At 37.6% G+C, this 15490-nt stretch overlaps 1 pseudogene; it reads right to left on the bottom strand.

Annotated features, from left to right (window-relative positions):
- Positions 1-212: 212 nt before the first annotated feature.
- LOC114692991 lies at positions 213-1076 on the bottom strand (annotated as a pseudogene).
- Between the last annotated feature and the right edge of the window lie 14414 nt (positions 1077-15490).

Below are 15490 nucleotides of genomic sequence, written 5' to 3'. Positions count from 1 at the left end.
CAGGAGATTCAAGGTTACACAGAGAAACCCTATCACAAAATCTCAAACAAACAAAAAACAACTATACCAACCATACCATTGGGGAATTGAAATTGAGAGATATCGGTGACAAATGATTATTAATTCCTGTTATGTTGTTTTGTTTTCAGCTTGTGGAACTTTATTTTCCTTCCACCTTTTTTTCCCCTTTGCTCAGGTGTCTGCAGAGGAGCTCAGGACCACTCAGTGGTGGCTCCAACTCGCTCAGTAGCCTGCACTGTGGGAGCTGCTGACCAGTCCTCAGTGGTTGGGCACTCCAGTCTTCAGTAGGGAGCTGCTGGATGAGTACAGAGGGCACCTGCACACCTCGGACCAGTCTGCCACCTCTGGCTGAGCAGCAGTGAACTCAGGAGCTGGTGCAGTCCATTCGCCCTGGAATTCCTCCTTGTTCACAGCCTTCTCAGCAACTGCCTGTTCCTCCTTCTCAATCTCCCCTCGGTCTCTTTAGAAGTAAATATCAGTCATAACTTCCCATGGATGCTCACAGGAGATAGTGCCACGCATGCGGAGTACTTCCCGGGCCAGCATCCACCACATCAGACCCACTGAGTGAGCTCCCTTATTGCTGCATGGGATGGCAATGCCCACGTAGCATAGAGGAGAGTCTGTAGAGCGCAATGGGGGGCAGGTTGACATAAGATGCCTCTGTGAGGAGCTGGTGGTCAGTTCTGGGATCAGTCACCACTAGAAGCCGCGGCTCCCTGAAGGCTGCTTGGATCTGGTTAGTGAAGGTCCCAGGGGTGAAGCGGCCAGCAATTGGAGTGGTTCCAGTGGTGGTAGCAAACTTTAGCACAGCTCGCTGCCCTAGTGTTCCTGGAGGAGATGACGCTGACATCAGCAGGTTTCTCAATGGTAACAATAGCACGGGTTGCAAGGAACAGCGTCTCCCAGGTCCTCTTCAGGATTATGATGTAGATGCCATCACTTTTCCTTTTGTAGATGTACTGCTCCATCTGAAAGTCAAAGTTGGTGCTGCCTCAGTGGGTTCCTGCAGCAAGGAATTTGAGGACATCCTCCTCCTTCATCTGCAGGACATGTTGTTGTTGATGGTGGTGGTAGTTGTGTGTGTGTGTGTGTGTGTGTGTGTGTGTGTGTGTGTATGTGTGTATTTGTGTGTGTCTGTACTTCCCTTCCTTCTTTAATTTTGCTGGTGTGAGATTATTTATTTCCTGTGTGTCTCTGACTCTTGCCTGCTCTTAGGACTCTTTTTCTCCTATTGAGTTGATTTGTCCAGCCTCAATATGAGGGCATTTGCCTTGTCTTATTGTATTTTATTTTGTCCTGTTTGGCTGTCGTCTCTATGGTGCCTGATCTTTTCTGAAGAAGAAATTCAGGAAGTGGATCTGAGGGAGAGAGAGGTGGGCAGAAGTTACAGGAGTGGAAACTGTGATTGGGATGTATTGTATGGAAGAAGAATCCATTTTCAATGGAATGAAAAGAACACTGAATGGTTATTTTAGTATTTTAATGTATAAATTACATTTTTTGCACAGAATAAAGTATGGTTAGAAAGAAAATGTAGGGTAAAATTATGTAACTGTTAACAGAAAATGTTCAAACTGACACCTGCTATTGTTTGATGCGTACAAATAAATTTAGGCTATTTTTGTATAAAGAACGTTCTTATAAACAGTTTTGAGTAAAGATTACTTGTTTACTATACATTGTGACCAAAATCAAATATTATTACTTTCTACTCCTTTACTTAGAATGTAATATGATGTTCCAGGAAAAGTAAATCATCACTTTTTGTTTGTTTGTTTTTTGTTTTTTTGTTTTTAACATACAACTCTCTACAGATCCTGACACAACATAAGGGTGTTGTTTGCTTTTGTACAATAAGCCTCACTATAATCTTTTGGGAAGACTTTTTTCATCATATTGTAGATTCATTCCAAAACTATTTCCACAAGGGAATGTTTGTGCTTCATTATGCTGAATTTGAAAGCAGTTAGCATGTTATGACAAAGTACTCTAAAACTGTTTGAGCACAAGTGTCATTAAAATTTGCAAACTGAATGCTGAGCCTTCAGAGATATGCATGAACCATCTCTTCAGATTTTAGGAAGGCTCTGTTCCCTAAATAAAATGGCAAAATGTGCAAATAATAAAAAACAGCTTTGTGCATATGTTTGCTGTTCCAAAACACATATTGGCTTTTCACTCAATAAAATAATGTAGAAGAGAAGTTGGGCCAGATAGAAGACTGACTTGCTGAATTATAAATACTCACAGAATATTCAAGATGGTCCATCTGGAAGGCAGAGGAATTTCAGTTTGAATATTGAAAAAAACTGTTTAAAGTGAAACCATGAATATACGTGTACTCAGGTGGGAAAAGAAAGTTGAACCTTTAATGTAGTATCTACTAGATGTAATAAAAACAATAAAAACAAAAGAGAAATAAATGGCATGGGGTTTCTGGCCCAGCTGATGTATCTACAATACAACTATTACAACTAAGCCTCAGGGAAGAATAATGGAAGATGGTGGGGGGTGGGGATTGTAAGAGCCAGAGGACCAGGATGCCTGTTGCTATATGCTATACAGCATCTTCTAGACATGGCAAGGAAACTGAACCCATGTATTTCCAAAAATAATTCACCCAAACAAGACTGGTATAGTGACAATGCCAGTATATGCTAATGTGGATGGGGGATTTTCACAAGTTCCTGCCACTAGATGGAGATCCATAGGCAAATACGGCTGTTGAAGGAGGAAGAATACATTTTCTTCAGGGTCAAGCACCTGATAGGTTATTTCATCCTAGTGGCCAGATATAAACACATATACATATAAGCAACACTAAATGGACTCAACATGTTTTATAAACAACACACACAACACACACACACACACACACCACACACACACACACACATTATATATATATTTAAAATAAGAATTGTAGCCAGGTGGTGGTAGTGTACGCCTTTAACCCCAGCATTCGGTAGGCAGAGCCAGGATCTCTGTGAGTTCGAGGCCAGCCTGGTCTACAGAGTGAGATCCAGGACAGGCACCAAAACTACACAGAGAAACCGTGTCTCAAAAAAAAAAGCAAACAAACAAACTAAGAATTGAAGAAGAGTTCATGATTTTAAGAAGTGGGGATACATATTAGAAGCCAAGGATGGGAGAGATGTGGAAATGATGTAAATACAGTACATGTTCATGAAATTCTCAAAAAAGTGAAAAAAAATAGGAAGCCCAAGTTAAAATGTCCACCTTTATGACGTGAGTTGTGTATTAAACACAATGTGACATAATTGATGCTTATACTGAGGATTCAATGCAGAGCAATGAACACACAATAAAGTTAAATTTCACCCCTTTCTTTATGGTGAGTGTGCTCAAAGTCCTGGTGTCTAACTCTCAGAGAGTGATAATATAGTATTGCTGATTATGTTCTTGGTGCCCCCAAGGATCAGAAGTTTTTATGCCTGTCAAAAAGAGCAGGTACATACAGCTCTGCCTCTCTCAGACTCCTATTCTATACTTGGCTTCTGTGGTGGTTTGAATGTAATTGGGCCCCATAGGTTCATAGGGAGTGGTACTATTAAGAGGTATGGCCTTGTTGGAGTAGGTGTAGAACTAGCCCAAGAGAAAGAAGGGTGTTGCAGCCAACAAAGATGAAAAGAGTTAGGGATCTGAAGAGTACTTTGACATCTGACATAGAAGTGCAGAGTTTGGAGTTTTGCCCAGCTAGTTTTCAGTCTCTCTTTAGTCCAATATTCCCATATTGGGCTAACTTTCCTTCATTTTTAAACAGTAATGTATATCCTGGGCCATTGTATGTTGGAAATAATATGTGGGAAATATGTGATCTGCCTTTTGACTTTGGTTTTACATGAGATGATAGTTAAGAGATTACCATGAATCTCAGAAGAGATTTGAACTTTTATGGACTGTGCAGACTTTTGAAGTTATTCTAAATACATTTTGCATTATGATATAGTCACAAGACGTTGCAGGCCAGGGAGTGGAATATAGTAGTTTAAATGTAATTGGCCCCCATAAGTTCACAGGGAGTGGCACTATTAAGGCATGGCCTTGTTGGAGAAGGTGTGGCATTGTTGGGGAAATGTGTCTCACTCACTTCCTTCTGCCTGTGGATCAAGATGTAGAACTCTCAGCTCCTTCTCCAGCACCATGTTTGTCTGTATGCCACTATGTTTCCAGTCTTGAGGATAGTGGATTAAACCTCTGAAACTGTAAGCCAGTCTCAATTAAATGTTTTCCTTTATAAGAGTTGCCGTGGTCATGGTGTCTCTTCACAGCAACCAAACCCTAACTAAGACAGCTTCTGTACATTCAACATTTTTAGATCTTATGGTGGAGATCATTCAGTGTTTACTGTTCTGTGTACAGTATTTAAATCAATGCCTTCCAGTCCCAACCATGTAGTATCATATGGCAGTATTCTGTATTATATTGCTGAAATTATCTATCATCTATCTATCTATCTATCTATCTATCTATCTATCTATCTATCTATCTACTATCTATCTTATGTTTCCTTTATGCATCCATCAAGGACTTGATGCTTAGATTGGTTCCATACCCTGGTTACTGTGAATAGAGAGAAAAAAAAAAAAAACAGGAATACAAGTGAATGGAACACAAGATTAAAGAGGAGTGTTACATTTTTGTTGTTATTGGAACTAAATTTTGCATTTATAAATTCTTTCTTGCTCACCATAAAACTGTTCACTTTTTGCTTCACTGTATCTTTCAAATGTCTTGCTCACTACTGACAACACAAGATACTGACATTGTCATCTTTCTGTGTGATAGAAGTACAAGCTCTGAAACATGCACTTCATGGAGTCTGCAGAGCATGGAGACTGAAGTTTTTATATGCATCAAAGTCCAGGCTTATACACATGTCTCTTAGTATTTAACATCTTCATACTTTATAATTTTCATCTATTAACTGTGTTTATAATAGCATCCATTCATAAGCAGATTGTCATGACAAATGAGCTATTATGTGTAAAAGTTATGACAAATCCTAGCATATAAATGATGTAGGTATTTTCTTTTGTATATTCATCGACTGTAGTATATAATTCCTTGTTATTTTCAGTCTTATATTCAGTGAATTGAACTTAGAAATGATTTACTGAACAACCGCTTCTCTTTATACACGTTTAATAAATTCAGAGTGTAATATGTAGCCAATTCATTGATCTTCAGGAAACTATTAACATCATGCATGGGTGTGGAGACCTGTTCCCACTTTTTTTACCCAGGGTACTATGGAGGAGAGAGGAATAAGAGATTTAGATAGAAGAATAAAGGGGAAAGAAACAGATAGGAACACAGGATAGCCTCGGGAAAGGGCCTGGATCATGATCCACCAGCCCCTTCTGTCTCTTCTAAAGGGTTTTTAGGAATGCCAAGGAGTAGAGCAAAAGAACTCTCCCCCCCCCCCCAGCACAGCCAAGTGCAGACACTTTCAAACACCTGGTAACCTGCGCATGGTCAAGCAATCTTGTAATGCAGCTCTGCTGGTAAAGCAAGCTCAGATCTCACTAGGAACCTTTGTGGCTCCACACATGGGGTAGGACTTTTACCCATTGTCCCGAAGCTAAAAGATTACAAAATAATAATTCTCTTCAACATGAATCAAAGGATAATGATTAGGTCAATTACATAAAACAGACATGTTTGTATAACTCAGAATAACAAAATTTTAAAAATTTAACAAGATATTTGTTATAAGAAGAAAAGAAGCAGCTGTCAGGGAGGCAAAATGTTCATTATATCAGAGATGCTCTAGACTTGGGTACAACCTACATGGTGTGGTGTGTTTGGAAGTTATGCATGTCTGGATATCTAAACCACACTTACATTTGACTTCCTCAAGGCTAAGTTTCATAAGTAGGCATATTATCTGCAGAATACTGAATTAGAGGAGTGTAGTTCCCCTTCTGAATTTTTACATTGAAAGAAGTTATTATAAAATAATAACAGCCTGGGTAAAAATAAAAAATAATGTAAATATTTCAAGGACATTTGTTTTTATATTTAAAAATAATTGATTTTGATCTATTTCTCACTGTCTCTTTAGAAGGTCTAGTATATACTTTGAAAACTAGTATAAACAAATAGGGCATAGAGACCTATATCACACCAAGTGGGTGGAGGTTATAGTTCAGTGGTAGAGAACTTGTTCAGTAAGCATAACGTTTAGGTTCTAGGCCTAACACCATAACAAATAAAAAATAATTATGTATTTATTTCAAACATTCATGTTATATATAGAAGGAATATAAATCTCAGCATGACAGAACAGATAGAGATAGCATCTACTTCAACTGTTTTATATATGATATATAATTTCACATTATGTATAGTGAGTTCAGAGAGGACTAAAGATAGAGAAAAGGAGATGCTTAAGTTTCATGAAGCAGAATATTTTCATCTTTACAATAATAATTAAGCTAAGTCCACTCCTAACATGTACCCACACAAGGGCATGTAAGCACATTTTATAGAAAAATACCCAACACACACACACACACCACACACCACACACACACACACACACACAACACACACTCCATCACTGTTTTCTCCTCCTTAAAACAAAGGAGGATGTTCATGCAGAATCAGTTTGTCATTAAAAGAGTCAAAATCAAAAAAAAAAATAAAATAAAAGAGTCAACATCAAAGATTCCTTCACTTACCTAAAGACCCAAAAAAAATGCAGCATGTACAATAAGAAATACAGCCATCTCCTCAGGGAACTGGGAGAAATATGGGAAATACCATTTATGATAGAACTTGAAAAAGGACATTTGGTTGTTGCTCACTATTTTCCTTAAAAATTAAAAGCAATGGGTCATTTGAAATCAGTATTTATCTCTTACACTGTGATGAAAAGTTTCACTTTTTCAAATACGGTGAAAACATTAAGTTCTCTCTCCAAAAATATGATCAGACACAAATGCACTATTTTTCAGAAAATTTAGTGTGTGTGTGTGTGTGTGTGTGTGTGTGTGTGTGTGTGTATTACCTGAAGCTGTTTAGAGGCTCAGAAATGTCAAATGAGAACTTACATTAAAATGTTTGAACTAAATAAAATTGATTGGTCAGTGGAGACATGAGTACATTATCTGAGTCATACTGATTCCAGATAGTTTCACACTCATTTTGGATTTTTAGCACACCTGTGCAAAGAGTAATACTAATATATGTACTGATATACAGAGTTCTTTGGAGGGTTCTTATCTGATTCAGAATTCTTTTACTTTTCAAATTTATTGGTGTGTGTACGTGGGAGAGAGAGGGAGTTACATATAATCATATAGTGATGTTTCATCTCTTTTAATGGAGCTAGAATATAACTTGACATAAAAACCTGAAAATAAAATTGCCCATATTTTTCATCCTCCTAGACAAAATAAATAACTGTTATAATATCTGCAGAACTGAGAGAGTAATACTGACTGAATGGAAATTATTTCTTGGTCATTATAATTTAACTAATGATTAAGATGGGTCATGCCACAAAAGTAACAGTAAATTTTCATGCAAAGGAAATAAATATAACTCACTAAACTTAGAGAAATATAGGAGAAAATGTACACTTTTATTAAATATTACATGTAAACCAATCTGAACTAGGCTGGAAGGAGGATATTAAATTCCAAGAAATACATCCTTTCATGTCCTTTTGGGTTTTAGAGTTTCCATTGGAAAATCAACTATTATTCATATGTACTTGAACATGTGATGTGACTTTTCTCTCTTGTAGCTTTCAATACATTTTTTTCATCAGAGTTATTTAATGTTTTCAGTAAAATATAGCATGGGGAATTTCTTTTCTGGTCCTATAAGCTTTATACCCTGTATAACTCTTATACCTTTATGGGCATCTCTTTCTATAGATTTGAGAGATTTTTATCTACGATTTTGTTGAAAATATTTTCTATGCCTTCTCATTCTTCTAAGAGCCCATTCATAAATTTGGTCTTTTATGGTACCTTATTTATATAGATTTTGTGAACTTTCTTTTAAAAATGTGTCACTGATTGATTGATCTGGTTTCCTCTATCTCATCTACTAATCCTAATCCTATATGTATGTATGTGTGTGTGTGTGTGTGTGTGTGTGTGTGTGTGTGTGTGTGTGTGTGTATGTTTGAACAAATGTGTAATCATTCTCATGAACTCTTGGTCTGAATTTTCATTTAAGTCACTCTCATTGGTGGCTATTATTATGGGTAATTTGGTCATTATATTTTGACTTTGCTGTTCATGCTATGAGTACATTTGTGTTGGCCTTCATACATCTGAACCTCTTTTGTTTTAAAAGTCTCTGACACACTTGAGTTTCATAAGCCTTGCTTTGGGTGTTTTGTGTATCTTTTCCTCCCTTAGTGTTGTTTAAACTATGTTGTACAGAAACTCAGTGTTGGCTTGTGGATGAAGTAGTTGAACATTATCTGAGATTGGTTGGGAGGCCACAACCTCTGGCTTCATAAACTGAAATGCTTTGACTCTTATTGAGGGATGAGGAATGCTTCAGAACAGTAAGCAATAACATACATTCCAAGTTACTCCTTCTTCTCCACTGTTGCCATTCCTCAAGCACTCAAAAAGTCATGCACAGCAGTTAATTTTAAGATCTTCAGAAAAATAAAGCTCACTGTCTTTCAAAGAAGATAGCACATCCCCAACAAGAGCTCTTCTGCATGGCTGAATTATATGCAGCATCTTTCTATCATCAGAATGCTTAACACTTTTAAGTTACACATTGCAGTCAGAAAAACATTACATAGGTTCTTGTTCAAGTAACAGAACTTGCACAAGAAAACAGAAACACTTTTTGTGCTGTGATTAGATTTGTATGTATTCCACATTGTGATTACCACAAATGTAATTAGCTTTTTCTGTTTAGCAATTATGTGGGAAGATTTGCCAAATGCATCTTGACAGTATTCTGACAGGGACTCAGAGAAGTTACAAATTATCCACAGAAAGTTCATTTATACCACAGTGTCAGTCCATGCTACATGAAGAATGAATGCTACTTATTCACATGATAGCAGAAACACTCTAAGGGATTTCTGTCACAGAGATCTAGATCATTATTTGTTGGAATGAAGACTCCTTAAGATGTAAAACATATAAATCTCAACCAAGTAGAAATACTTTCTTTTTAATTTCATGTCCATAACATAAAAACTACAATTGATCTAAAAGTTAATGTTATTTGTGCAAAGTCAAAAAATGAGAATAATTAGCTCTTGAGAATCCGCATTAAGAGAGAAAAAGGTTAGCCTGTTATTTCCAAAAATTCAGATATCTAACTTTGAAAAGATATGTGGATGGATATGATATTCAAATAAACCACCAAGCTGCATGGTGCACTTATGCCCACTGTCTTTACTTGCTGTTAGAAGCTGAAAAGGCTGGTAGGCAATCCACTTAAATGTAAGCAAATCTTGGAACATTGATGAGGCTCAGTTGGCAAAGGCACTGGCCACCAGTCCTGATGATCGGAGTTCAAGCTCTGCCAAGGTCAAAAGTAGCATTAGGATGGAACCAGTTCCAGGAGGTTGTCCAGTAACTTCAGCCCCTTTGAGAGCATACATGCAAAATACAATCATAAAAAACAGTGCTAAGGAGTCTTTTGACAATTCTTCTCGTTATCTTATTTTAGGTTTGTTAAAATAAATATTGATTTAAGAAATGTGTCCTTATTTTATTTTTAAAGTAATTTTAAAGTTATAGCTAATTTCATCTTTTAGCTAAATGGTTAATCAGAATAGATGAAGCAACATTTGATAGAAAGAAATTTTGTCTAGGGAGATGGCTCAGATGGCTGCCAGAGCTGTGGTAGAGAAATCAGACAAAACCCTGTTATTCACTGACCAGCCAGCCTAAATACAGTAGGAAACCCCAATAGTAAAATAAATGAGGAAATACATAAATAATCAGTCAAGCAAGTAATCTCAGGGAAAATATTAAAATGAAAAGCAGTCAAATGTATAAATAAGAGATATCAGAAAATGGATATAAGCATGTGTCAAGACAGTGATTCATATAAATGCATAATTCATCACAATTAATATAAATGAACATAATTTCCAATTAAAAACAAAATTTCTGAACTAATTATATAAAACAGTATATCATGTGACCCGAGAAAGTTGCATTTGCCTTAGATGTATTTAAAAAAAGGTTAAAATACAATAAATAAAGATATATTCCAACAAAAACAAAATCTGGGGCTATGCTAATACAGAAATAAATATATCTAAAAGGAAAAATTAGGAGAGAAAATATATAGATAAATGCATCTATATGATATGAAATTTTAACATTTCATTCATCCAAAATATTATCTAAAATATGTGAACAAATACTGTCAAAAAATAAGGGGAAAATATAAAGAAATGTATAATTACTCAGGAGCATGTTCACATTTCTGTGTTAATAGTTGGTATACAAAACAGTCATATTACACTAGTAACTGTATGGAAATGCAAGAATGTTAAATGATCACATTTATGTTTAGAGAATCATACTACATAAAATAGTAGTTAAATTACTTTCTGAGTTTTTAAATATCTAATGCAGTAAGTGCATCACTGAAGGCAGAAAACAATGGTTTCTAAATTTAAAAATAAAAAAGCTCTAAAAACAAGAAATAAGTGACAGTTACTCCAAATTGATGGTTTGGGGAATGAGCCAAAAATTTGGGCATACATTGATATATGACATCACTTTAACTAATAGGGGACAAAGTGTACAAGGACATCCTGGCTAAGGCATAAGCTTAAGATTAACACAGCAAAAATTTACTAATGAAGAAGTACAGTCATTTTATGGGAAGGAATTGTGAAGAACGAGATTGAGGAATGCTCCAGCTCAAGGGCCTTGAACAAGACAAAATGAATCAAAATATTTGTTGGTAGCACACTAAATAAACTCACCAGGAGGAAATTACACATTTAATTTACTGAAAGCATACATACATGTGCATGTATACACACACACACACACACCACACACACACACACACACTTATACTGAAACTTAGATGGATTGTATTGAAGACACAAAGGTGAGCAGAAGTCAGTAGAGCTGCCAAGTATGTTTCTCTCTAGGTTCTATATACTGCCTATTTTTATGCAAGGTTTGTACTTTTACACAATTGATAGTTATTTATTAACTCAGAGGTAAAGAAATTTCGACGTGAGGATAAAGCTCAGTGGTAGAGTCCTTGTCTACCATGTTTGAGCAGGCCATGGGTTCAATCCTCAGGATGGAAGAGACAAAAGAGAAAGGAAGGGAGAGGGAGCAGGAGAATGAATGAATGAGAAAGGGAGAGGGAAAGTAGAGATGAATGAGATGGAGAGAGAGAGAAGGAGAGAGAGCAGGAAGGAAGAGGAGGGGAAGGGAGAGAGGATGAAGAGGAAGGCTAAAAAGAAATTAAGTTATGTCAGGGAATCACCTTTTCTAGGAACCATGGACATCAACGCCATCTGTGGTCATTTTCTGAGGACACTGTTATTTGGACTTCTTCCACTGTTTTCCTGCTTACTTGCAGAACCCCATAGACCAGAACGTATGCCAAAGTGCTCTTCAGTCAATAGAATTTTGCATTATTCAACCTCCTGAAGGGAAGCAACTAGTTGACCATGCTCTAGCAATTTTCAGAAGCTATGGATTACACACATTATCTAAAAAAATACAAATAAATGGAGACTTAATTTTCACTTACTTTGGGTTAACATATATTTAATATATTTAGATGTTGGCATAAATAAGCAAGCATTTCTTTGGCTTCCTGGCATCTCCACAAATTTTTTTTTGTTTTTTTTTTATTGTTTATGAATGTTTATTTTTATTTTTTTAATTAATTTATTTTATTTTACAATACTATTCAGTTCTACATAACAGCCACAGATTCCCTTGTTCTCCCCCTTCCTGCGCCCCTCCCACCCCCCACTCCTCATTCCCACCACCTCCAGATCAAGGCCACCCCGAGGACTGAGATCGACCTGATAGACTCAGTCCAGGCCAGTCCAGTCCCTCCTCCCAGGTTGAGCCAAGCGTCCCTGCGTAAATCCCAGGAGAACAAGAAAGAAGCAAAGTCTCCCAGGAAGAATAGATGCCAGGAAATTATCAAAGTGAGAGGTGAAATTAAAAAATAGAAACTAAGAGAATAATACAAAAAATTAATGAACAAAGAGTTGGTTCTTTGAGAAAATCAACAAGATAGACAAGCCCTTATCCAAACTAACCAAAAGACAGAGAGAGAGAATCCAAATTAACAAAATCAGAAATGAAAAGGGGGATATAGCAACAGACATTGAGGAAATCCAAAGAATTATCAGGTCATATCTCAAAATCCTCTACTCCACAAAACTTGAAAACCTAAAAGAAATGGACAATTTTCTGGATAGGTACCACATACCTAAGTTAAATCAAGACCAGATGAACTATTTAAATAGTCCAATAAACCCTAAGGAAATAGAAACAGTTATTAAAAGTCTCCCAACCCAAAAAAGCCCAGGACCAGATGGTTTCAGCACAGAATTCTACCAGATTTTCAATATTTTTTATTAAGAAAATTTTTCATTCTTTTTACACACCAATCAAAGATCCCCCTCTTCCCTCCTCCCATAGCCCACCCCTGATCTCTCCCCCAACCCACTCCCACCGCCCCTTACAAGAAGTCAAGGCCTCCGATGGGGAGGCACATCCCCTAGAGGCAAGTCCAAGTCCTTCCTGCCTCAAGGCTGCACAAGGTGTCCCATCATAGTAGTGGGCTCCAAAAAGCCCCTCATGCACTGGGGATGAATTCTGAATCTACCGCCAGCCCCTCTCCCCAAAGCAAATCAAGCTACACAATTGTCTCACCATGCAGAGGGTCTAGTGTGGTCCCATGCAGGCTCCACAGCCATTGATTCAACTTTCATGAGTTCCCACTAGTTTGGTTTGATCATCTCTGCAGGTTTCCCCAGATCCTGATGCAACTGCTCATAGAATTCCTCTCTCTCTCTCTTCTCTCTCTCTCTCTCTCTCTCTCTCTCTCTCTCTCTCTCTCTCTCTCCCTCTCGACTGGACTCCTGGAGCTCTGTCTGGTGTTTGGTTGTGGATCTCTGCATCTGCCTCCATCAGTCATTGGAGAAAAACTCTGTGATGACACTTAGGGTATTCACTGATCTGATCAATGGGGCAAGCCAGTTCAGTTTAGGCACCCTCTCCAATATTTCTAGTAGTCCAAGCCGGTTGTGTGGTGCACACCTGTAACACGAATTTCAAAAGGTCTTATTAATAAAAACAAACCTGGAGCCAGGTTTTGGAGTGAACACTGAAAGATCAGAGAAGCAGAACAAGCCACAGCTAACCTCACCTTACCACCTCAGCCATTCCTGTTTCCTCAAACTAGAAGCCTCTGAGTTCTCACCCAAATGAATGTCAGCTGAACTTGCTAAAAGCCTAAAAGCTTAATAAGCCTAAAAGCTTAAAAAGGCTAAAAGTTTTAATAGAGCTTCTAGTTCTGGTCCTCACACCTTAATATACCTTTCTGCTTCCTTCCATCACTTCCTAGGATTAAAGCATGTGTCTTTCCCAAGCAAGACATGAGATCTCAAGTGCTGGAATAAAAATGTGTGTCACCATGCCTGGTTGTTTCCCGTGTGGCTTTGAACTCACAGAGATCCAGATGGATCTCTGCCTCCAGAAGGCTAGGATTAAAGGTGTGGGCCACCATTTTCTGGCCTCTATGTCTATCTAGTGGCTGTTCTTTTCTCTGAACCCAGATAAGTTTATTAGGGTGCACAATATATTGAGAGACAATATCACACACACCAGTAGGATTTGCTGAAGGAGGTGGAGGCAGGAGGATCACAAAATATTTTTATACTTTTCTTCACACTGTCCTCCTCACAAATGTACATTTTTTTGTTTATTTGTTTGTTTTCTGTTTTTGTTTTGTTTTGTTTTTCGAGACAGGGTTTCTCTGTGTAGCTTTGCGCCTTTCCTGGATCTCACTCTGTAGACCAGGCTGGCCTCAAACTCACAAAGATCCGCCTGCTTCTGCCTTCCAAGTGCTGCGATTAAAGGTGTGTGCCACCACCGCCCAGCTTGTTTTCTGTTTTTTCGAGACAGGGTTTCTCTGTGTAGCTTTGGAGCCTGTCATGGAACTCACCCTATAGATCAGGCTGGCCTCCAACTCACAGAGATCTGCCTGCCTCTGCCTCCTGTCTGCTGGTATTAGAGGCATGTGCCGCCACCACCCAGCCACAAATGTACTTTTAAAACATAATTCTATTGTTCTTTTTAATCTGTATTTCTTCCAAAAATTTCGTGTGTGTGTGTGTGTGTGTGTGTGTGTGTGTGTGTGTATGTGTGTCATTCATGACCTGTGTGTGAAGATCAAAGACAAGTTGTGTAACTAACCCTTTCACTATGTAGCTATGTGGTTCTCAAAGACTGAATCCGGGTCATCAGGCCTTGCTACAAGCCCTATTACCCTATTACCCACTGAGCCAACTTGCATACCCTATTCTCTCTCTCTCTCTCTCTCTCTCTCTCTCTCTCTCTCTCTCTCTCTCTCTCTCTCTCTCTCTCAAAGCTAGAAACAGAACTTCATTTTATTTTATGTTTGTAGATGTGTTTTGGTTTATTATTGAGATTATAATTACACAATTTCTTCTCTTTCCTTCCTTCAGACCCTTCCATATACTCCTCCTTGTTCTCTTTCACATCATGGTCTTTTTCATTTATTAATTGCAGTTATATGCATATACATACATATTCTGAAATATAACATGCTGATTTTGAATATGTTACTTGTATATGTTTTCAAGGCTGATTGTTTGGATAATCAATTACTGTGTTCTTCTCTGTGTAATATTATTTCTCAGATTCTCAGCATTCTGTAATTGCCTGAAGCTCTTTATGTAGGTTCGAGGCCAAGTGGTCTTGTCCTCATCCAATTTGACATGTCTACTGGTATCATCCTTGTTCAGATCATGCCTAGGCAGTCACACTGGTGAGACATTATTGGTATAGTTTCTGACATTACTGGGAGGCACAATCTCTCAGCAAACTCCCTGATCCTCTGGCTCTGATCCACCCTCTCATCAGCAATGTTCCCTAAGCCTTGGGTGTAGGAGTTGTTTTGTTGATGTATTCCTTCTAGATGTGGACTCCACAACTATAAATTTTGATTGGTTGTGGTTTTCTATAATGGTCTCTATCTGCTTCAATAAGAAATTTCCTTGAAGAGGATGGGAACAACATAGTTCACAACAAAACCAAATGTACTCTTAATCTCCCTAGTATACAAGCAACAGTGTCCAAACATTCTGCTTATAGTCTGATTGTGAAATCTCTAGATACTATACTTCCTTGTTACATTTTGTCATTATTATTTTTCTAAGAATAATAAAACATTGTACAGTTAATTATAAGGTTACTCA

The sequence above is a fragment of the Peromyscus leucopus genome, unplaced genomic scaffold (assembly GCF_004664715.2).
Source record: "Peromyscus leucopus breed LL Stock unplaced genomic scaffold, UCI_PerLeu_2.1 scaffold_219, whole genome shotgun sequence".
NCBI lineage: Eukaryota > Metazoa > Chordata > Mammalia > Rodentia > Cricetidae > Peromyscus > Peromyscus leucopus.
This window is presented reverse-complemented; position numbering and strand designations above follow the sequence as displayed.